The sequence below is a fragment of the Hylobates moloch genome, unplaced genomic scaffold (genome assembly GCF_009828535.3).
Source record: "Hylobates moloch isolate HMO894 unplaced genomic scaffold, HMol_V3 SCAFFOLD_13, whole genome shotgun sequence".
Taxonomy (NCBI): Eukaryota; Metazoa; Chordata; class Mammalia; order Primates; family Hylobatidae; genus Hylobates; species Hylobates moloch.
Genome location: NW_026652288.1, coordinates 39,257,980 through 39,280,006, shown reverse-complemented (window position 1 = coordinate 39,280,006; position 22,027 = coordinate 39,257,980). Strand labels below are relative to the sequence as shown.

The window sequence follows — 22,027 nt, the reverse complement described above, 5'->3', positions numbered from 1 at the left end:
AAGTGCTGGGATTACAGGCGGGAGCCACCGCGCCCTGCCCTTGTTTTCTTTTTTAACTGACATCCAAACTTAATTGGGTGTCCTCCATTCTAATTTGCTAAATAAAATGTGGCAACACTACTTAAAGCTACTATCATTCTCCTTCCTCCAGGTGAGGAAATGCCCCACGACACAGCCAGAATGTGGCAGGGCCAAGAGTCAGACTCCAGACATGTTCTGAGCCATTATGCCATTGTCCCGCCTGGCCGTGCTGGGATGTGCGTGGGACGCTCTGGCCTTTGTGACAGAGGCCCTGCATCAGCGGTTTGCAAGCACGGCCGGCTCTTTATGGTTCTACGGGATCCCATGCAGCCCTTCATAAAGGCAACGCTTGAGTTCCACCAGGCCGGAAGAAGCCATGAAACAAAAGCTATGAGAAGGCCGGGCGCTGTGGCTCACGCCTGTAATCCCAGCACTTTGGGAGGCCGAGGCGGGCGGATCACCTGGGGTCAGGGGTTCAAGACTAGCCTGGCCAACATGGCGAAACCCTGTCTCTACTACAAAAATTAGCCGGGCATGGTGGCGCGTGCCTGTCATCCAAGCTACAAAGTAGGCTGAGGCAGAATCGCTTGAACCCGGGAGGCGGAGGCTGCAGTAAGCCGAGATCCCGCCACTGCACTCCAGCCTGGGCAACAGAGGCGACTCTGTCTCAAAAATAAAACACACACACACACACACACACACACGGAAAACACGGCCGTGGACTCCGTGTATAGAACCTGGTGTCTCAGGGCGTTGGGCAGGAGCAGGGGCAGGTGTCTAAGCCGGACCATGGGCTCCCTTCCGCGCCAGTCCGGTGCGCTACGAGAACCTTGTTGCCGCCTAGCTGAAGCTGGGAAAAGCAGCCGCCGCATTTTGGCGAGAAAGCACGCGGGACCCACCGAACGCGCGTGCGTGCAAGCTAGGGCGGGGCTAGGGCGGGCGCGCAGAGCAGGGGCTCTACCATCCGAGGAGCCACGCTTCCCGCCACATCCCACCTCCCCTCCCGGGAGCTTCCGTGAGGCTCGCCCGGCAGCTCCTGCTCCACAGCAGGCTTCCTACCTTGACGCCTCACGCGCTCTTCAGCCCTCTTTTTCTGTGGGTCTCGCGGCTCTCCCCCTCTCCAATTCCGAGTAGTGCCTTGCGCTGGGCGTTCGGAGACCGACACAAGAGGGACAGGAGGGGGAGAGCGGTATTAAAGGGTGGTGACTCAGGAGTTCAAGACCAGCCTGGCCAACATGACGAAACCCCGTCTCTACCCAAAATACAAAAATTAGCCAGGCATGATTTTTTTTTGCATTTTTAGTAGAAACGGGGTTTCACCATGTTAGCCAGGATGGTCTCGATCTCCTGAACTCGTGATCCACCCGCCTCGGCCTTCCAAAGTGCTGGGATTACAGGCGTGAGCCACCGCGCCCGGCCATGTTCTTATCTAAAGTCCATTCAGCAATTAGGCACTAGATTCCACCCCCTTTTATCTGTGCAGTGTTTGTTTGTTTGTTTGTTTGTTTGTTTGTTTGTTTCGATGGAGTCTTGCTCGGTCGCCCAGGCTGGAGTGCAGTGGTGCGATCTCATCTCACTGCAACCTCCGCTTCCCGGGTTCAAGTCCTCCCACCTCAGCCTCCCGAGTAGCTGGGACTACAGGCATGTGCCACCACACCCAGCTAACTTGTTTAGTAGAAACGTGGTTCACCATGTTGGCCAGACTGGTCTCAAACTCCTGACCTCAAGTGGTCCACCTGCCTCGGCCTCCCAAATGCTGGGATTACAGCGTGAGCCAGCGTGCCCAGCCAAAAGCAGGAGCTCTGTCCAGTTCTTGACTCCAGCAATTCCCTCACCTTGAAAACAAATACACACATGCACACACACACATGCACACACACACACACTTTAAAAAATTCCCCTACTCCCATCAACCACTGCTCCATTCCAGGCAGAACTCAGAAAGTGTTGTCTATATTTCCTGCCTCTAATTTCTCTTTTCTTGCCCTCTATTGAACCCATTCCAATTACACTTCAGCATCTGTCACTACCAGAACTGTCCTTGTCAAGGTTTCCAACAATCATCTTGCTAAATTTAATGGTTGACTTTCGATTGTTATTCTACCTGACCTGTTGGCAGCACTTAACACAAATAATTACCCCCTGCTCCTTAATACACTTTCTTCACTTAGTTTCCTTGACATCACGCATTCTTGGTTTTCTTTCTACCTCATTAGCCTCTCCTTCTCCATCTCCTGTGCTGATTCTTCCACTTTTCTTTAACCTCAATATCAACGCTCCTCCAAACTCAATCTTTGTTCCTCTTCCTTATCCACACTCCCTTGGTCATCTCGTCCGGTCTCATGGCTTTAGGTATCTTCTCATCTGGAGTTCATAATATGGCCCCTTGTTACTTTTTTTTGAGACGCAGTCTTCGCTCTGTCACCCAGGCTGGAGTTCAGTGGTGCAATCTCAGCTCAAGGCAACCTCCTCCTCCCAGGTTCAAGCAATTCTCCTGCCTCAGCCTCCCAAGTAGCTGAGATTACAGGCGCCCATCATCATGCCTGGCTAATTTTTGTATTTTCAGTAGAGAAGGGGTTTCACCGTGTTGGCCACACTGGTCTCGAACTCCTGACCTTCAGTGACCCGCCCACCTCGGCCTCCCAAAGTGCTGGGATTATAGGTGTGAGCCACCGCGCCCCGCCTACTTTCTGACCTCATTTTCTGTTACTCTTCCCTTCACTCAATTTGCTCCAGGTATACTGGCTTTTTTGCTGTTCTTCAAACCCGCCAGGAACCTCATTGGTATCAATGTTTGCCACATTTATAACTCCAGCTCATACCTTTCCCTTCAACTCCAGAGTCATATATCCAATTGCCTATTAAACAAATTCACTTAAACATCTAATAGGCATCTTAATCTCAATTTGTCCAAAACTGAATTTATGAGTTCCTAATCTTCCTTCCAGTATCCACTTCCTTGTTAATCTTCCCCAACTCGATTGTACCTCCAACCTTCCAACTGTTCAAGCCAAAAAACCCTGAAGTCATCATTAACTCTTCCTTTTCGCTCATATCCATACCCAGTCTTATCAGTAAATCCTTATGGCTCATCTTCCAAATAGATCCGGATCTGCCCAATATTCCTCTTTCCCCTAGATTACTGTAGCAGACTCTTCATTCATTCCCCTGCTTCCACTCCCCTTCCCTGCACTTCTGACTACCTCACTGCAACCTATTCTCTACATAGCAATCAAGGTGCTTTTTAAAAATAGAAGACTGCAACACTCCTCAGCTGAAACTCTCCCATTGTTTCTATCTCATGCAGAGTAAAAGCCAAGACCTTAAAATGGTTCCAAAGTCCCAACATAATCCGGCCCCGTTACTCCAGGAACACTGGCCTTTTTGCTGTTTTCCAAACCTGCCAGGTACCTTATTGCCATGGTTTTGCCATTGTGTAGATAAGTTTATTTATTTATTTATTTATTTATTATATATTTTGAGATGGAGTTTCACTCTTGTTGCCCAGGCTGGAGTGCAATGGCGCGATCTCAGCTCATTGCAACCTCTGCCTCTGGGGTTCAAGTGATTCTCCTGCCTCAGCCTCCCAAGTAGCTGGGATTACAGGCATGTGCCACCACGCCCGGCTAACTTTGTATTTTTAGTAGAGACGGGGTTTCTCCATGTTAGTCAAGCTGGTCTCGAACTCCCAACCTCATGTGATCTGCCTGCCTCGGCCTCCCAAAGTGCTGGGATTACAGGCATGAGCCACGGCGCCCCGCCATAGATAAGCTTTTGATTTGCTTGTAACCAATAAAAAATGTTTTTTAAAAAAATTAGCCAGGCACAATGGTGTACACCTGTAATCCCAGCATTGAACCCAGGAGCTTGAGGTGGCAGTGAGCATGATTGACTGTGCCACTGCACTCCAGCACAGATGACAGAGCAAGACCCTGTCTCAAAACAAAACAAAACAAATGTCTAACTTGTAAGGAGCAGGAAACAGAATTTTAAAAATATATGTGGTATATATTTATTGGTATTAAAGTTTTATAAGTAGCTAAAGGTTGAAGCTATTGATATTAAAGGTTCAGTGCCTTTATATGCTATCTACTTATTGTATATGCCATTTATTGGAATTAAGTTTCTATAATTAGCTAAAGGTTGATAGTATTGTTTAGATCCTTGGGATCTTTTCTTTCTCTGATTAAATCTCTCAACCATTTATTTCTCTCCGCTTTCTGTTAAAATATCCAAAAGCAGGCTGGGTGCAGTGGCTCACACCTGTAATCCCAGTACTTTTGAGAGGCCGAGGCAAGTGGATCACTTGAGGTCAGGAGTTTGAGACCAGCCTGGCCAACATGGTGAAACCCTGTCTCTACTGAAAATACATAAATTAGATGGATGTGTCTGGGCACGGTGGCTCACGCCTGTAATCCCAGCACTTTGAGAGGCCAAGATGGGTGGATCACGAGGTTATGAGTTCGAGACCAGCCTAGCCAACATAGTGAAACCTCATCTCTACTAAAAATACAAAAATTAGCCAGGCAGTATGGCAGGTGCCTATAATCTCAGCCACTTGGGAGGCTGAGGCAGGAGAATTGCTTGAACCTGCGAGGCAGAGATTGCAGTGAGCTAAGATCACGCCACTGCACCACTCCAGTCTGGATGACAGAGAGAGACTCCATCTTAGAGAGAAAAAAAAAAAAGCGTGTTACACTTCCGTATTGAGTATTCAAATTTCCAACAATCTGTTTCTCCTTATGGTTTTGTCACTTTGCTGTATTTTAGGCAGGATTGTTAGCTGCCTGTTTAAGATTAACATATTTCCTTCTGTTGTACTTTTTATTAGCATATTTTTCTTTGTCCTTTATTATTTTTTATATTTGTATGCATATGTCCTAGTTGTACATATTTGGGGGGTACGTGTGCTATTTTGATACCTGTAAACAATGTGGAACTATCAAGTCAGGGTAATTGGGATACCCATCACCTCAAACATCTGTCTTGTCTTTTCTTTTCTTTTTTTTTTTTTTTTTGAGACGGAGTCTCACTCTGTTCCCCAAGCTGGAGTGCAGTGGTGCAATCTCGGCTCACTGCAGCCTCCACCTCCAGGGTTCAAGCAATTCTGCATCCGCCCCCACCTAGTACCTGGGATTACAGGCACATGCGCCACCATGCTCAGCTTATTTTTGTATTTTTAGTAGAGATGGGGTTTCACCATGTTGGCCAGGCTGGTCTTGAACTCCTGACCTCAGGTGATCCACCCACCTCAGCCTCCCAAAGTGCTGGGATTATAGGCGTGAGTCACCTTGCCAGGCCAATTTGTCTTTTGTGTTGAAAACATTACAGTCCTTCTCTTCTATTTTGAAATATATACTAATTGTTCACTATAATTTCCCTACTGTGCTATCGAATATTAGAATTTATTCCTTCTATATAACTATAGTTTTGTACACATTAACCAACCAACTTCTCTTTATGTACCCTCTCTCCCCTTCCCTTCACAGTCTCTGGTAACCACCATTTTACTCTGTTTTATCTTGACTTTAAATTTTATTTTGTGAGCTAGTAAGACTGCTACTTTAGGTGTCTTTTAATTCATATTTATGTAGCATATAATTTTACTTCCTTTTATTTTCAAGCTTTCTTTTTATTTTAAATGTATTCCTCCTTGACAACATATTATTTGGACCTTTATTTTTTTAATCCAGTCTGAAAGTCTCTGCCTTTTAAAGGGTGAGTTTGGCTGGATGTGCTGGCTCATGGTGGCTAGCCAGCATGGTGAAACCCCGTTTCTACCAAAAATATACAAAAATTAGCCAGGTGTGGTGGTGCATGCCTGCAGTCCCAGCTACCTGGGAGACTGAGGTGGGAGAATCGCTTGAACCTGGAAGGCGGAAGTTGCAGTGAGCTAAGATCATGCCACTGCACTCCAGGCTGGGTGATGCCCGGCCCCCTATTTATATCTTAAATTTATCACTATTTATACCTTCTGTGTCAGTCTTGATCCATTTAAGAAATATAAAACACACAGTGGGCTAAACGAAAGAAGTTTACTATAAAGAGTTTTTAAATTCTGATCAAATAATGATTACAGGCCGGGCGCGGTGGCTCACGGCTGTAATGCCTACACTTTGGGAGGCTGAGGCAGACAGATCACCTGAGGTCAGGAGTTCAAGACCAGCCTGGCCAACATGGTGAAACCCTGTCTCTACTAAAAATACAAAAAGTAGTTGGGCATGGTGGTGGACACCTGTAATCCCAGTTTCTTGGGAAGCTGAGGCAGGAGAATCACTTGAACCTGGGAAGCGGAGGTTGCAGTGAGCCGAGATGGTGCCATTGCACTCTAGCCTGGGTGACAGAGCGAGACTATGTCTCAAAAAAAAAAAAAAAAAAAAATTACAAGCTATAAGGAAACTCCATATGGCAACCTAGGACTAAGAGAGAATACTCAAAGAAGGACAAACTTGGAAAAGGGCTCCCTCCCCAAAACTGGAGTTCAGATGTAACTGGAGAAGACAAAGCCCATTAGCCAAACATAGTGGCTCACGCCTGTAGTTCCAGGTACTCAGGAGGCTGAGGCTGCAGTGAGCCATGATCATGCCACAGCACTCCAGCCTGGACAACAGAGCAAGACTATGTCTCCCAAAAATAATAATAATAATAAGGAAGAAGAAGAAAAAGAAGAAGGAGGAGGAGGAGGAGGAAGGAGAAAGGAAGAGAAGAAGGAGGAGAAAAGAAGAAGAAGAAAGAAGAAGAAGAAAAGGAGGAGGAGGAGAAGGAGGAGGAAAGAAGAAAGAAGAAGAAGGAGGAGGAGGAGAAGGAGAAGAAGGAGGAGGAGGAGAAGGAGAAGAAGGAGGAGGAGGAAAGGAGAAGAAGGAGGAGGAGGAGAAGGAGAAGAAGGAGGAGGAGGACGAGGAGGGGTGGGGGGAGGAGGAAGAGGGAAGCAGAAGGAAGCAGGAAAAGTTTGCCAGTTTTCCCTGGCTGGAGCTGGTCTGCAGTTTCTGAGCAAACAGAAAGCAACCATCTAGAGTGCAGGCAAAGCACAGACAATCAGCGACCTGTGGCATGGGTGTGCAGAAGAAGCAGAGACGTCTGGGGCACTGGTTTTCCATATTAATACAGGAAGGTAATTGTAAGGCCAGACCAAAGCTGCAAAGTCACCAAGAGACCACACATTCTGAGAACATGGCTGTGGCAGAGCTGTATTGGATGTTCTCTCCCCAACACCCACCATGCAGCAGCCAGGAACAGCAGGAGAGCCCCTTCCTCTGTAGCGTCCTTCCAGAGCCGCCAGTGACTCTCACAAGCATCTCTCACTGTAGAGATGCTTAAAGGAAATCTGTCCATTACGGCAGAGCATATGTTAAAGGGTGAATTTGGAGCTGAGAGACGATAAATTTTTTTATTTTATATATTTCTTTATTTTTATTTTTTGAAGACAAGAGTTTTACATTGTCACCCAGGCTGGAGTGCAGTGGCATGATCTCAGCTCACTGCAACCTCTGCTTCCCAGGTCCAAGTGATTCTCGTGCCTCAGCCTCCTGAGTAGCTGGGATTACACGTGCCCACCACCCACCTGGCTAACTTTTGTATTTTTAGTAGAGACGGGGTTTTGCCATGTTGGCCAGGCTGGTCTCAAACTCCTGACCTCAAGTGATCCACCCACCTCGACCTCCCAAAGTGCTGGGATTACAGGTGTGAGCCACTGCGCCCAGTCTGAGAGGCAGTAAATTGACAACATCAGCTCTAACAGGACAAGTACTTTACCATGATCCTCATGTCCCTCTGATCTTCTCCCATCCCTCCATTCATATTGATATTGTCCAGAATTTTATTTTAGAGTTATGAATGTTCTCTTTATTTCATTAGATCCTAGCCTTATTAGTATAGCAATAACAAGGAACAGTTATCAAAATAATTACCAAAATAAATCACCCTTTCTTTCCATTTTTCGTTTTTTTGTTGTTACTGTTGTTGACACGGAGTCTCACTCTGTCACCCAGGCTGGAGTGCAGTGGTGTGATCTAGGCTCACTGCAACCTCAGCCTCCCAGGTTCAAGCGATTCTCATGCCTCAGCCTCCCGAGTAGCTGGGATTATATGTGCTCATCGCCACACCCATCTAATTTTTGTCTTTTTAGTAGAGACAGGGTTTCACCGTGTTAGCCGAGCTGGTCTTGAACTCCTGACCTCAAGAAATCAGCCTGCCTTGGCCTCCCAAAGTGCTGGGATTACAGGCGTGAGTCACCGCGTCCGGCCTCTTTCCATTTTTCTTGCAGCATCTGTAGGATTTCTCTCTCTGTCTCTCTCTCTCTCTTTTTTTTTTTTTTTGGCCTTTCTTCCAAAACTTTTTCAAAATAGGCCTCTATTTGGCAATCTTTGTGAGGCCTTGTGAGCTTGAAGTTATTTTTTTTCAGGTTTTAAAAATAACTTTTATTGGCCAGGCACGGTGGCTCACGCCTGTAATCCTAGCACTTTGGGAGGGCCAAGGCGGGTGGATCACGAGGTCAGGAGTTCGAGACCAGCCTGGTCAACATGGTGAAACCCCATCTCTCCTAAAAATACAAAAAATTAGCTGGATGTGGTGGCCAGCGCCTGTAGTCCCAGCTACTCAGGAGGCTGAGGCAAAAGAATCACTTGAACCTGGGAGGCGGAGGTTGCAGTGAGCCGAGATCATGCCACTGTACTCCAGCCTGGGCGACAGATCTAGCTAGACTTCGTCTCAAAATAAATAAATATAACTTTTATTTTTTTTTAAGTTAATGTGTGCATTATAGGAAACTGAAAAACACAAGAAGCAAAGAACAAAATCATCCACAATCACAAGCACTTTACAGTTTGACGTGTCCTTCTAGGCCCTGTGTGTGTATAGACACATTTCATTTTATGGGATTGAGATCGTTCAGTGTGTATCATGCTTTTTCACACATCATGAATATTTATCAGTTCAAAATCCCCAAGCTATTTGAGTATTTTGATAACCAAGAATACACTACACCAGCTCAATCTGTTAGAAAAAAATGTAATCCTGTCTTTCTTGGGACAAAAATTTCATAGAAGACAAAAATGGCAACAAGCCTGTAGATGAAAGCATTGGCAGAGTTCGATTAAAATACTGCATTCCCTTAACGCTCAATTTAAATGAAGTTATTTTTTGTAAAGTCTTCATTGATTGACAATTCAGTTGTAAATTTCTTGGTTCACAATTCTTCCCCTTCAATATTTTACTCCCTGGTCTATTTGCATCCAGGGTTGCTACAAAGAAATTTGATGTCAGTTTGAACCTTGTTCCTTTGTAGATAATCTGATCTTTCTCTCTAGAAGCTTCTCTCTTTCATTCCCTCTCCTTCCCTTTCTATATATCTATATATCCATGTATCAGCTTTCTCAGCCTATTTGCATGCACGTGGCCAAATATGGCTATTCCAGCCCAATATTACAGTTCCTCAGTTCAAGCAGCCAGCAGGGTTTGACCAGATGCTCTCAGTTCTAGTTCCAAATTCCTTGAAAGGAGAAGCTGATTGGCTTAGCTTGGATCTGGTATACACTCTGGGTCTAATTAAACATGACCAAAAGGAGGGTCATGGCTGCTAGGCTCACTCCTCTGGGGGAAGGGATAAATCTTATAGAAGAGAGAATGGCGTGGTATTGATGATTCTCTCCCTTGCCCAGAGGCCAGATTTATACCTGGCTCCTGTGCTTCCTCTCCAGCTACTGGTATGCAGTTGTCCTGAGTGATAGCTCCTCTGAACATGAGTTTCTGTTCCCTGGACTCACTAACTTACCTATCTTTTCTTATTCCCCCATGAACCCTGAAAATTTGAGACAGGTCTCAGTTAATTTAGAAAGTTGCCAACGTTGAGGACACGCGCCCGTGACACAGCCTCAGGAAGTCCTGACGACATGTGCCCACGGTGTCGAGGCACAGCTTGGTTTTATACGTTTTAGGGAGAAGAAACATCAACCAATATACGTAAGAAGTACATTGGTTCTGGCTGGGCGCAGTGGCTCACACCTGTAATCCCAGCACTTTGGGAGGCTAAGGCGGGTGGATCACCTGAGGTCAGGAGTTCAAGACCGGCCTGGCCAAGATGGTGAAACCCCGTCTCTACTAAAAATACAAAAATTAGCCGGGTGTGGTGGCGGGTGCCTGTGATCTACTCGGGAGGCTAAGTCAGGAGAACCACTTGAACCTGGGAGGCGGAGGTTGCAGTGAGCCGAGATGGTGCCATGGCACTCCAGCCTGGGTGACAGAGTGAGACTCCTTCTCAAAAAAAAAAAAAAAAAAGTACATTGGTTCCCTCCAGAAAGACAGGAACTACTCAAGCAGGGAGGGGACTTCCAGGTCACAGGTTGGGGAAAGACAAATGGTGGCATTCTTTTGAGTTTCTGATAAGCCTTTTCAAAGGAGGCAATCAGAATATGCATCTATCTCAGTAAGCAAAGGGATGACTTTGAATAGAATGGGAGGCAGGTTTGCCCTGAGCAGTTCCCACCTTGAATTTTCCCTTTAGCTTAGTGATTTTGGGGGCCCAAGATTTTTTCCTTTCACACCCCTCGCTATGCTGGAAAGGTACATCCCTGTCCCCTTGTCTAAAGCTAATTCTTCCACCCGGACTCTCGACCCCGTTCTCTTTTGCTTTATCAGGGACCTGGCTTATCCCAGTATTCCCCTGTCCATCCTACGCCTTCAAGCTTACCATCTCCATGATTTGGCCACGTCAGCATGACAAACATGACAGAGCAGGAGTATCACCACCTTGGACAAGCACTGTCGTTTTAAGTTCACCTTGATCAAAAACTGCCTAAATCCAAAGGGCATCAGCCTAATGGCTAAGGTCAGCATGACCATAAACCACAAATAACATCTCTGGCCAGACACATTCCAGACTCCTCCCCGACCACAGACATGCCAGCCCCGAGATAACCTTCCTGCCGGCTGGAGAGATGTCAGCCCCAAGATAACCTCCCCTCCAATTAGAGACATTCCAACCCCACCATAAACTTCTCCCCGACACAGAAACATTCCAAGCTCTCTCACCAATAAATACTTAGTCTGTAATAGAGCGCACTCCTGACTGAAATCAGCCAGAAGCCCCTCTCAGGTTTATTGCTCTAAAATAAACCTGTCTTGACTGTTGAGCCGCTTTTCATGTTTCTTCCCTCTTTCTTTAACTCTTTGCAGAGTTAAAGAAAGTACTTTAACTTTCTTTGCTTAAGTGCTTAAGTGTCTCCTGTTGACAAAAAGAGTTAAACTCTGTAAAATATTTGCAGAGATTTATTCTGAGCCAGATACAGTGACTATGGCCAGTGTTACAGCCTCAAGAGGTCCTGACAACATGCACCCAAGGTGCCCAGGCTGCAGCTTGATTTTATACATTTTAGGGAGACATAAGGCATCAATCAATACATACAAGTTGTAGATTGGTTTGATCTGGGAAGATTGGACAACTGGAAGTGGGGTGTGTCCAGGTCATAGGTGGATTCAAAATTTTCTAAATGGCAGTTGGTTGACTTTATCTAGGCTGGGCATGGTGGCTCATGCCTGTAATCCCAGCACTTTGGAAGGCTGAGGTGGGTGAATCACCTGAGGTCAGGGGTTCAAGACCAGCCTGATCAGTATGGTGAAACCCCGTCTCTACTAAAAATACAAACGTTAGCTGGGTGTGGTGGTAAGTGCCTATAACCCCACCTACTTGGGACGCTGAGGCTAGAGAATTGCTTGAACCTGGGAGGCGGAGGTTGCAGTGAGCCGAGATTACGCCCCTGCACTCCAGCCTGGGTGATAGAGGGAGACTCTATCTCAAAAAAAAAAAAAAAAAAAAGAAAGACCTGGAATCAATAGAAGGAGTGTCTGGGTTAAGATAAGGGGTTGTGGAGACCAAGGTTCTTACTACGCAGATGAAGTGTCCAGGTAGCAGGTTTCAGAGATAATAGATAATACATGTTTATTATGAGACTTAGAAAAGTGCCAGACTCTTAGTTAATTCTCTCATTCTCCCCTGGATCAGGAAAAAGACCTAGAAAGGGAAGGGGAGTCTCTACAAATGTTGATTTTCCCCACAAGAGTCAGCTTTGCAGGGCCATTTCAAAATGTGTCAAAGAAATATATTTTGGAACAAAATACTTCCATTTCTTTCGGGGCCTCCTATCTGTCATGTTGGTATCTTATTGCTACAAAAAGTATGTTTTCTTAGTCTTAAGGTCTCTGTTTCACTGTTCATGCTGGTCTGCTGTGCCTGAATTCCAAAGGGAAGAAGGTATAAGGAGACATGTCTGACCACCCATTCCCATCATTGCCGGAACTAGTGTTTCAGGTTTACCTTAGAATACCCTTGGCCAAGAGGAGGGGTCCATTCAGTTGTTTGGGGGGCTTAGAGTTTTATTTTTGGTTTCCACTCCCATATTGAAATCTTCTCACCTGGCCGCGCATGGTGGCTCACACCTATAATCCCAACACTTTGGGAGGCTGAGGAGGGCAGATCACCTGAGATCAGGAGTTTGAGACCAGTCTGACCAACATGGTAAAATCCTGTCTCTACTAAAAATACAAAAATTAGCCCAGCATGATGGTGCGCGCCTGTAATCCCAGTTACTCGGGAGGCTGAGGCAGGAGAATCTCTTGAACCTGGGAGGTGGAGGTTGCAGTGAGCCAAGATCACACCACTGGACTCCAGCCTGGGTGACAGAGTGAGTCCGTCTCAAAAAAAAAAAAAAAAATTCTCCCCACCTGAACTTATCTGCTGTTGCTTTCTCTCCTCCCTTCACTTCCTGGTCAATTCTATCGAGTTTACGTTGTCTTTTCTTCTTGCCATCCATGGTGAGAAGGTGTGTTAGTGAAGCAGCCTTGTAGTCTGGAGTAACACCCAAGGTTCATTGTCTCACAGCCACAGAGAACAAGGATGCAGACACACCAAGAGTGAGGTTGAGAGTGGAAGTTTACTAAGCAAAAGAAAGAGAATAGCTCTCTGCTGCAGAGAGGGTTCCTGGAAAAATGGGTTGCCAGATCCATGGTGAAATGCAGGGGGTTTATAGGTGATCTGGCGAGGAGACAGTGTCTGATTTACATAGGGCATGGAAAACTGATTGGATCAAGTGTGCCATTGGCATAGGCATGAATCTCTGGTAACCCCAGCCTGATCTTTTATCATGCAGGTGGGTTCTCTGCCTGGCCTGTGCTATGTTGCCCATTTCTTTATTGCTGTACAGGTGGTAACAAAAAAAGGGAAGATGGAGCCTCCATGTTGGACATGCCTGGCCCCAGATAGCCCTTTTCTGTTGGCACTGCTGCTGGCATTCCCCCATGCAAGCTTCTAGCTTCCTTATTTATGTTTGCAGCTCGATTTTTCAAGCTGCTCTTTGTTTAGAAAAGAAATGATTTGGGGGCTGCTTTTTGTTAGAAAAGAAATTCTGCCGAGGACTCTTGCCCTCACTACCTCCCTAGATAATTTCCTTCTACCTCCTGTATCTTTAGGACTTGGGGAATGTATCTGAGTTGGGGGGGCACTCTTCCACCCATTACAGTCTAGCTTCAACCCTCTTTACTCACTGAATTGGCTTTGGTCAAGGTCGTCACAATCTGCTTGTTGCTAAATCCAGTGAAGCCCCATCAGTCCTTTTCTTTGCAGTAGCTGACCCTACTAGCCACTCTCTCCTTGAAGCACTCCTCTTCCTTTGGCTTCTCTGCTCCTACACTTTCTGATTGTTCTTCAGCCTCTCTAGCCTTTCCCTCAAAGTCTCTGTCAATGCTCCATGATTATTTTTGTGTTTCTGCATGGTTTGGTTTCCTGAGCAAAGGAGAACTTGCTTAGATGTGCTAGAAAATGTCTCCTTTTCTCCAGACCCGTTTGCTCGTCACATGCCAATGATGCTAAACTTGGAGCCGTCTGCTCCTGTTCAAAGCATAATAAAACTGGCCAGGCGCAGTGGCTCATGCCTGTAATTCCAACACTTTGGGAGGCTGATGCAGGTGGATCATTGGGTCAGGAGATCGAGACCATCCTGGCTAACACGGTAAAACCCCATCTCTACTAAAAAAATACAAAAAAGTTAGCAGGGCGTGGTGGCGGGTGCCTGTAGTCCCAGTTACTCGGGAGGCTGAGGCAGGAGAATGGCGTGAACCTGGGAGGTGGAGCTTGCAGTGAGCCAATCGTGCCACTGCACTTCAGCCTGGGCGACAGAGGGAGGATAATGAAACTTATCTTGGCTGAGTGTGGTAGCTCTTGCCTGTAATCTCGGCACTTTGGGAGGCCAAGGCAGTCAGACTGCTTGAGTCCAGCAGTTCAAGAGCAACTGGGCAATATGCTGAAAACCCGTCTCTGCAAAAAAATGCAAAAATTTAGGCCGGGCGCGGTGGCTCACGCCTGTAATCCCAGCACTTTGGGAGGCCGAGGCGGGTGGATCACGAGGTCAGGGGATCGAGACTATCCTGGTTAACACGGTGAAACCCCGTCTCTACTAAAAATACAAAAAATTAGCCGGGTGCAGTGGTGGGTGCCTGTAGTCCCAGCTACTAGGGAGGCTGAGGCAGGAGAATGGCGTGAACCCGGGAGGCGGAGCTTGCAGTGAGCCGAGATCGCGCCACTGCACTCTAGCCTGGGCGAAAGAGCAAGACTCCGTCTCAAAAAAAAAAAAAAAAATGCAAAAATTAGCCAGGCATGGTGGTGCATGCCTGTAGTCCCAGCTACTTGGGAGGCTGAAGTAGGTGTTAGCACTTTAAGGAATGTATCTGAGACACGCAGCAACAAAATATGCTAGTGGTGGTGAATCCATAGGGTCTGTAGCAACCTCAATTCTTGCCTCCTCAGAAGAATTCGACCGAGGGGCATAAGGCAGGGTGAGAGACTGAGGCACCTTGTAAACGAGAAGTGAAAATTAATTAAAAAGTTTTAAGGCTGGGTGTGGTGGCTCACACCTGTAATCGCAGCACTTTGGGAGGCCGAGGAGGGCGGATCACGAGATCAAGAGATTGAGACCAGCCTGGCCAACATGGTGAAACCCTGTCTCTACTAAAAATAAAAAAATTAGCCGGGCGTGGTGGCATGTGCCTGTAGTCCCAGCTACTCAGGAGGCTGAGGCAGGAGAATTACTTGAACTCGGGAGGCGGAGGTTGCAGTGAGCCAAGATCGTGCCACTGCGCTCCAGCCTGGGCAACAGAGTGAGACTCCATCTCAAAAAAAAAAAAAAAATGCTTTAGAGCCGGAAGGAAATAAAATATACTTGGAGGAGGTCCAAGCGGGCGGAGATCAGGTGTGTGGTTTAACCCTGGACTTGGGGTTTTATACGGACTTGGAGCTGTATCCATTGGTATATGCTTCTGGGGGGTGGCATTCCTTCCCTGATTCTTTCCTTGGGGTGGGCTGTCTACTTGTGGCCAGCACTTGGTAGGGGACGCATGCACAGTGTGTTTACCGAAGATGTACACATGCCCACTTGAAGCATTTTTCCCTTTACTAGTCAAGTGTTCTTAGAAGAAGGTCATATACCAGTTAAACACTGCCATTTTGCCTCTTAGTGCACATGCTTGAGCCCACTTGCCCAAGTCCTAAGATCTTATAGGGAAGCTGCTGATCAGCAGTTCCAGGAGTTTTCTATCTACTGGGATACTGCCTTTCCCTGGTGCCGACTGTGACCAATTATTATTTTAGAGAGATGTTTGGGGCAGGGCACGGGGGACATGGACCAGCAACCTACTTAACAGGTGGATCCCTTGAGCCCAGGGAGGTTGAGTCTGCAGTGAGCTGCAACTGCACCACTGAAATCCAGCCTAGGTGGCAGAGTGAGACCCTGTCTCAAAAGACAACAGCAACAGGCCGGGCGTGATGGCTCATGCCTGTAATCCCAGCACTTTGGGAGGCTGTGGTGGGTGGATCACAAGATCAAGAGATTGAGACCATCCTGGTCAACATGATGAAACCCTGTCTCTACTAAAAATACAAAAATTAGCCGGGTGTGGTGGCACGCACCTGTAGTCCTAGCTACTTGGGAGGCTGAGGCAGGAGAATTGCTTCAACTCGGGAGGTGGATGTTTCAGTGAGCCGAGATCGCGCCACTGCGCTCCAGCCTAGCGACAGAGTGAGACTCCCTCTCAAAAAACAACAACAACAAACAAACAAAAACTTATTTCAGGGAGAAATGCTTGCATTCCAAGGTAGGGACTCTCCCTTCTCTTCCTGAGAGAATTTATTCACATTCCAAAGCACTTGTTTACACTAGGGAGATCAGTTTTCTCTCCCTCTCTCAGGAGGGCCGCGAAGCATGCGGGCAGCACGTAGTCTACATAAACTGTCAGGTTCACACTTTCAGGGTTTGTCCCCTGTGAGACAAGAAACTCTGTTGCATGGTCATGGTCCATCTGGCTCCTGCCATGTCACCTGTAGGGTACTGGACATGGGAAACTGATGCAGTTCTTGCTGTGTGTAATAATATTGTCTGATTTCTGAGCTAGAAACCCCATGTTTGTTTTGTAACAGGAAAAAATTTAATTGGGAGGTCATTGGGCTGAGACAGATCCAGTGATTTGGGTTCCTACATAAGCAACCTGAAGCCCAGTGTAAACAGTAAAACAAAACTAGAGACTTAACCAGTCGGAAACTGCTAACTGTAAACCAAAAATAAAAACCTAAGCTCCCCCACCAACCAACTGAAAGGAACTCCTCCAGGCCAAGGAGACCCCAGAGAAACCTGAAAACCTGAATTCCCTGCCATGACAGGAAAGGAGATCGGACACGCCTGATCCTATGCCCCGCCCCCACTTTTTTGGAGTTTAGGCACAACTGACCAGAATTAAGGTTAAAATAGAGATCCTAAGACTGAAAAAAACAGACTCTTTGTGACAATAAGATACAAAATTGCAACCTAACTCTGGTATAGCATCACATGACAGCCGACCCTGAAGGAAATCAAAATATTTTACCCCAAAATATATTTCTTTTATATATTTTAAATGGTCCTGGCCAGGTGCAGTGGCTCACGCCTGTAATCCCAATACTTTGGGAGGCCGAGGCGGGTGGATCACCTGAGGTCAGGAGTTTGAGACCAGTCTGGCCAACATGTGAAACCCCGTCTCTACTAAAAATACAAAAATTAGCTGGGTGTGGTGGCGTGTGCCTGTAATCCCACTCCAGCCTGGGTGACAGAGCGAGACTCTTGTCTCAAAAAAGACAAAAAACAAACAACCCCCCCCAAAAAAAACCTGATTTTCTTCATAGAGTTGACATTCTGGTGGGGAGAGATGAGCATTAAATAAATATATGTCAATTGCTAAGTACTACAGAGAAAAATAGAGCCAAGTAAGGAGAATGCAGAATGCCGGGGGGCGGGGAAGAGAAGGCCTCTCTGATAAAGCAATATTTCAGTAGCGATCTGGAGGAAGTGAAGAGTGAACCATATGTTTATTTTGGGGAAGAACATTCCAGGAAAAGGAACAGCAAGTGCCAAGGCCTTGAGGGGGGATTGCACTTGACATATTTGAGCATGGTTGCTGGAGCTGGGTGAGAGGAAAAGTGATAAGCCATGTACTCAGAGAGGTGAGGAGAGGGGCTCGGCTGCAAATCATGTCAGCCTTTTAGACCATTGTAAGGACTTTGGCCTTTCCTCTTAGTGAAGAGCCACTGGAGGATTTTGAACAAAGGGAATGGCATGATCCAAAGTTTGTTTTTTATTTTTTTAATTTTCATTTTTTACAAATAGGCTCTCAGTCTGTTGCCCAGGCTGGAGTGCAGTGGTTTAATCATAGGTCACTGCAGCCTCGACCTCCTGGGCTCAAGCGATCCTGCCATCTCAGCCTCCCAAGTAGCTGGGACCACAGGCGGTGCCACCATACCCAACTAATCTTTTTCTTTTTTTGTAGAGACAGTATCTCACTATGTTGCCCAGGCTGGTCTCAAACTCCTGGCCTCAAGCAATCTTCCCACCTCAGCCTCTCAAAGTCTGGGATTACAGCTGTGAGCAGGGAAAGTGCTGGGATTACAGGTGTGAGCCACTAGGCCTGGCCTGATGTTTGTTTTCAAAGGATCCTTCTGGTTGTTGTGTGGAGAACAGAATATGGGAGGTCTAGGGCAGGAGCAGTGAGATGAATGAGTTCATTATAATAATCCAAATCAGAGATGGTAGCTTGGCCGGTAAAGCCAGATAGGACCTCCTGTGGGGTATAAGTGAAAGCGAGGAATCGAGAATGATTTCAAGTGGCTTGAGTAAATGGAAGAACATAAATTGCCATTTGATGAGAATGGGAAGAACTGGAGGAGTAATAGTTTTGGAAAGATGAAATGAGGATGTTACTGGACACAGTGGCCCACGCATGTAATCCTAGAACTTTGGGAGGCCAAGGTGGGATGATCATTTGAGTGCAAGAATTTGAGACCAGCCTGAGCTACATAGAGAGACCCTGTCTCTAAAAAAATGTTTAAAGCTTAGCCAGGTGTGAAGGCCTGTGCCTGTAGTCCCAGCTACTTGGGAGGCTGAGGCAGGAGAATTGATTGAACCTGGGAGGTGGAGGTGGAGGTGGCAGTGAGCTGAGATTACGTCATTGCATCCAGCCTGGGCAACAGGGTGAGACTCCTTCTCAAAAAAAAAAAAAAAAGTTACAGTTGTCAATTTTATGTTTTATATATTTTACCACAATTTAAAATGGCAATATTATACAAGGCAAATAAAGGTTGCAGAAATGTTCCAGATTAAAGGACATAAAATAGACAAGATAACTAAATGCAATCAATACCTGACTCTAGATTAGTTCTTTGTTTGGTTAGAGATGGGGTCTCATTATGTTGACCAGGCTGGTTTTGAACTCCTGGCCTCAGGCAATCCTCCTGTCTCAGTATCACAAAGTGCTAGGATTACAGGCATGAGCCACTGTGCCCAGCCTAGGTTTGCTCTTACAATGGAAGGGAAGGAATGCTTTAGACTGGGCGTGGTGGCTCACGCCTGTAATCCCAGCACTTTCAGAGGCCAAAGTAGGTGGATCACCTGAGGTCAGGAGTTCGAGACCAGCCTGGCCAACATGGTGAAACGCTGTCTCTATTAAAAATACAAAAATTAGCCGGGCGTGGTGGTGGGCACCTGTAATCCCAGCTACTTGGGAGGCTGAAGCAGGAAAATCGCTTGAACCCGGGAGGCAGAGGTTACAGTGAGCTGAGATCACGTCACTGCACTCCAGCCTGGATGACAAGAGCGAAACTCCATCTCAAAAAAAAAAAAAAGAATGATTTAAAGGACATTATTAGGACAACTGACAGAATGGGATTATGGATGTAAAGTATTGCAAATGTATGAAGTTGATAACTGTACAACAATTATATAAGAGAATGTCCCTATCCTTAGGAAGTACATACTGAAGTGTTCTATGTAACTTACCCTCAAATATTCCAGATAAATATTAAATTGTTTATGTGTACGTGTGTGGAGAGACAGAATAAGCAAATGAGGCAATATTTTAACAATAATTTAATCTGAATAAAGGGCATAGGGGTTTATTGCATTATTTTATTTTTTCGATTTTTTGGGAATTTGAAATAATTTCTAAATAATGTTCTAAAGTTCAAGCTGGGCATGGTGGCACACACCTGTAGCCCCAGCTACTCAGGAGGCTGAAGTGGGAGGATCACCTGAGCAGAGGAGGTTGAGGCTGCAGTGGGCCGTGATCATATCACTGCACTTCAGCCAGGGAGAGAGAGAGACTCTGTCTCAAAATAAAATAAGTTCAAAAACAAACAAAAACCCCAGTGAGCCTGTTCCTTTTGTTCCATTCTCTTTTTTTCTTTTAAGACAGAGTCTTGCTCTGTCGTCAGACTAGAGTGCTGTGGCGTGATCTCCACTCACTGCAATCTCCAACTCCCTGGTTCAAGCGATTCTCCTGCCTCAGCCTCCCAAGTAGCTGGGATTGCAGGCACGTGCCATCATGCCCAGATAATTTTTGTATTTTTAGTACAGACGGGGTTTCACCATGTTGGCCAGGATAGTCTCAATCTCCTGACCTCATGATCCACCCGCCTCGGCCTCCCAAACTGCTGGGATTACAGGCATGAGCCACCACGCCTGGCCCCATTCTCTCTTAAACCCACTCTAATCAAACCACCTATCCCACAACTCCACTGAAATGTATTTGTCAAGGTTACCAAATATACCCATTTGCCAACTCCAGTGGTGACTTCTCTCACTCTTTCTCTTACTTGACCCATCAGCAGTATTTGACATAGTTTACCACTCCCTCCTTCTTGAAATGTGTGCATCTTTTCACTTCTGGACACCACTTTTTTTGTTTTTCTCTTACATTCCTGGCCGCTCCTTCTAAATATCCTTGACAGTTCCCCTTCCAAACACTGTAGTGCCCAGGGCTCAGTCCTCACAGCCAACCCATCTAGGAGTTTCTGTATTCCCTCAGGGTCATTTCCCAATCTCAATCTAGTGTCTTTCTTTCTTTCTTTCTTTTTTTTTTTTTTGAGATGGAGTCTTGCTCTGTTGCCCAGGCTGGAGTGCAGTGGCATGATCTCGGCTCACTGCAACCTCTGCCTCCTGGGTTGAAGCAATTCCCCTGCCTCAGCCTCCTGAGTAGCTGGGATTACAGACACACACCACCATGCCCAACTAAGTTTTTTTTATTTTTTTAAGAGATGGGTTTTCACCATGATGGTCAGGCTGATCCTGAACTCCCGGCCTCAAGTGATCCACCCACTTTGACCTCCCAAAGTGCTGGGATTACAGGCGTGAGCCACAGCACCCAGCCTACTCCTTTTGCTTTAACTCTTGTCTCCTTAATTGCTAGAAGGAAGGTTCATAAGTCCCTAAGTAACTGGGGGGGGCCTAATTGAGCCTACACCTAGTTTTCCAAATTCTTATCCTATCACCCTACCCAAATTCCATGTCTAGATAGTAGTAAAGGGAATGAAAGACATAGGGACATCAGCTTACTTCCTGTTTGTTTGTTTGTTTGCTTTTTTGAGACAGGGTCTTGCTCTTGCCCAGGCTGGAGTGTAGTGGCACAACCATGGCTCACTGCAGTTTCAACCTCCCAGGCTCAAGTGATCTTCCAACTTCAGCCTCCTGAGTAGCTGGGACTACAGCAGGCACACATCACTGCACCTAGCTAATTAAAAAACAGGCAGGGCACAGTGGCTCATGCCTGTAATCCTGGCACCTTGGGAGGCCGAGGCAGGTGGATCACAAAGTCAGGAGTTAGAGACCAGCCTGACCAACATGGTGAAACCCCTGTCTCCACTAAAAACACAAAAATTAGCCGGGCATGGTGGTGTGCGCCTGTAATCCCAGCTATTCAGGAGGCTGAGGCAGGAGAACTGCTTGAACTGAGAGACGGAGGTTGCAGTGAGCCAAGATTGTGCTCCACTGCACTCCAGCCTGGGCGACAGAGTGAGACTCCAACCCCCCCCCAAAAAAAAAAAAATTTTATAGAGATGGGGTTTCACCATGTTGCCCAGGCTGGTCTCAAACTCCCGGGCTCAAACGATCCTCCCACCTTGGCCTCCCAAAGTGCTGCGATTACAGGCGTCAGTCACCATGCCTAGCCTAAACTCTTTTTTTTTTTTTTTTTGCTTTAACTTCAGATGGCCTCACCTCTTAGTGCCATCCAGTGATGAAGTCACCAGGTGGAGGTGGTACTGGCTAAAACTTGAAGATTATTCCTTCACTCTGAGAATCTCCTCAACATCCACCATTCCTGCTATCTGGAACTCAAGTCATCAGCATGCAGAACTACAATCAGAAAAATAGAGTCAGCCCCACTGTAGGCCCCCAAATACTAAGGGACAAAATGTTGCATCTTCTGATTCTAAAGCCCATTCTTTTTCCACTATATCAATACCTCTCAAATTCATGCCAAATGTACATTAGTTTTTGTGTCTGGTACTTTCCTTCTTAGAGTGCTTGGGGAGGATGGTGGGAAGGAATGAAGAGGACAAGGACAGACTCGTCTGCCTCAATACATCCACACAGTGGGCACCACTGTCTTTTGGGAAGCTTCCCCCTCTCTCAGGAGTACGTGAGCAAGTTGTTTCCCTGGCTACCTT

At 46.4% G+C, this 22,027-nt stretch overlaps 1 long non-coding RNA gene across 1 annotated transcript in view; it reads left to right on the top strand.

Moving 5' to 3' along the window:
- Positions 1-21,831, top strand: part of LOC131381049 (uncharacterized) — a 28,337-nt gene extending 6,506 nt beyond the window's left edge. The window contains exons 2-3 of the long non-coding RNA XR_009209469.1: positions 3,329-3,428; positions 21,566-21,831. This is a non-coding gene — a long non-coding RNA (uncharacterized LOC131381049). The remainder of the gene's footprint in view (positions 1-3,328; positions 3,429-21,565) is intronic.
- Positions 21,832-22,027: the final 196 nt, after the last annotated feature.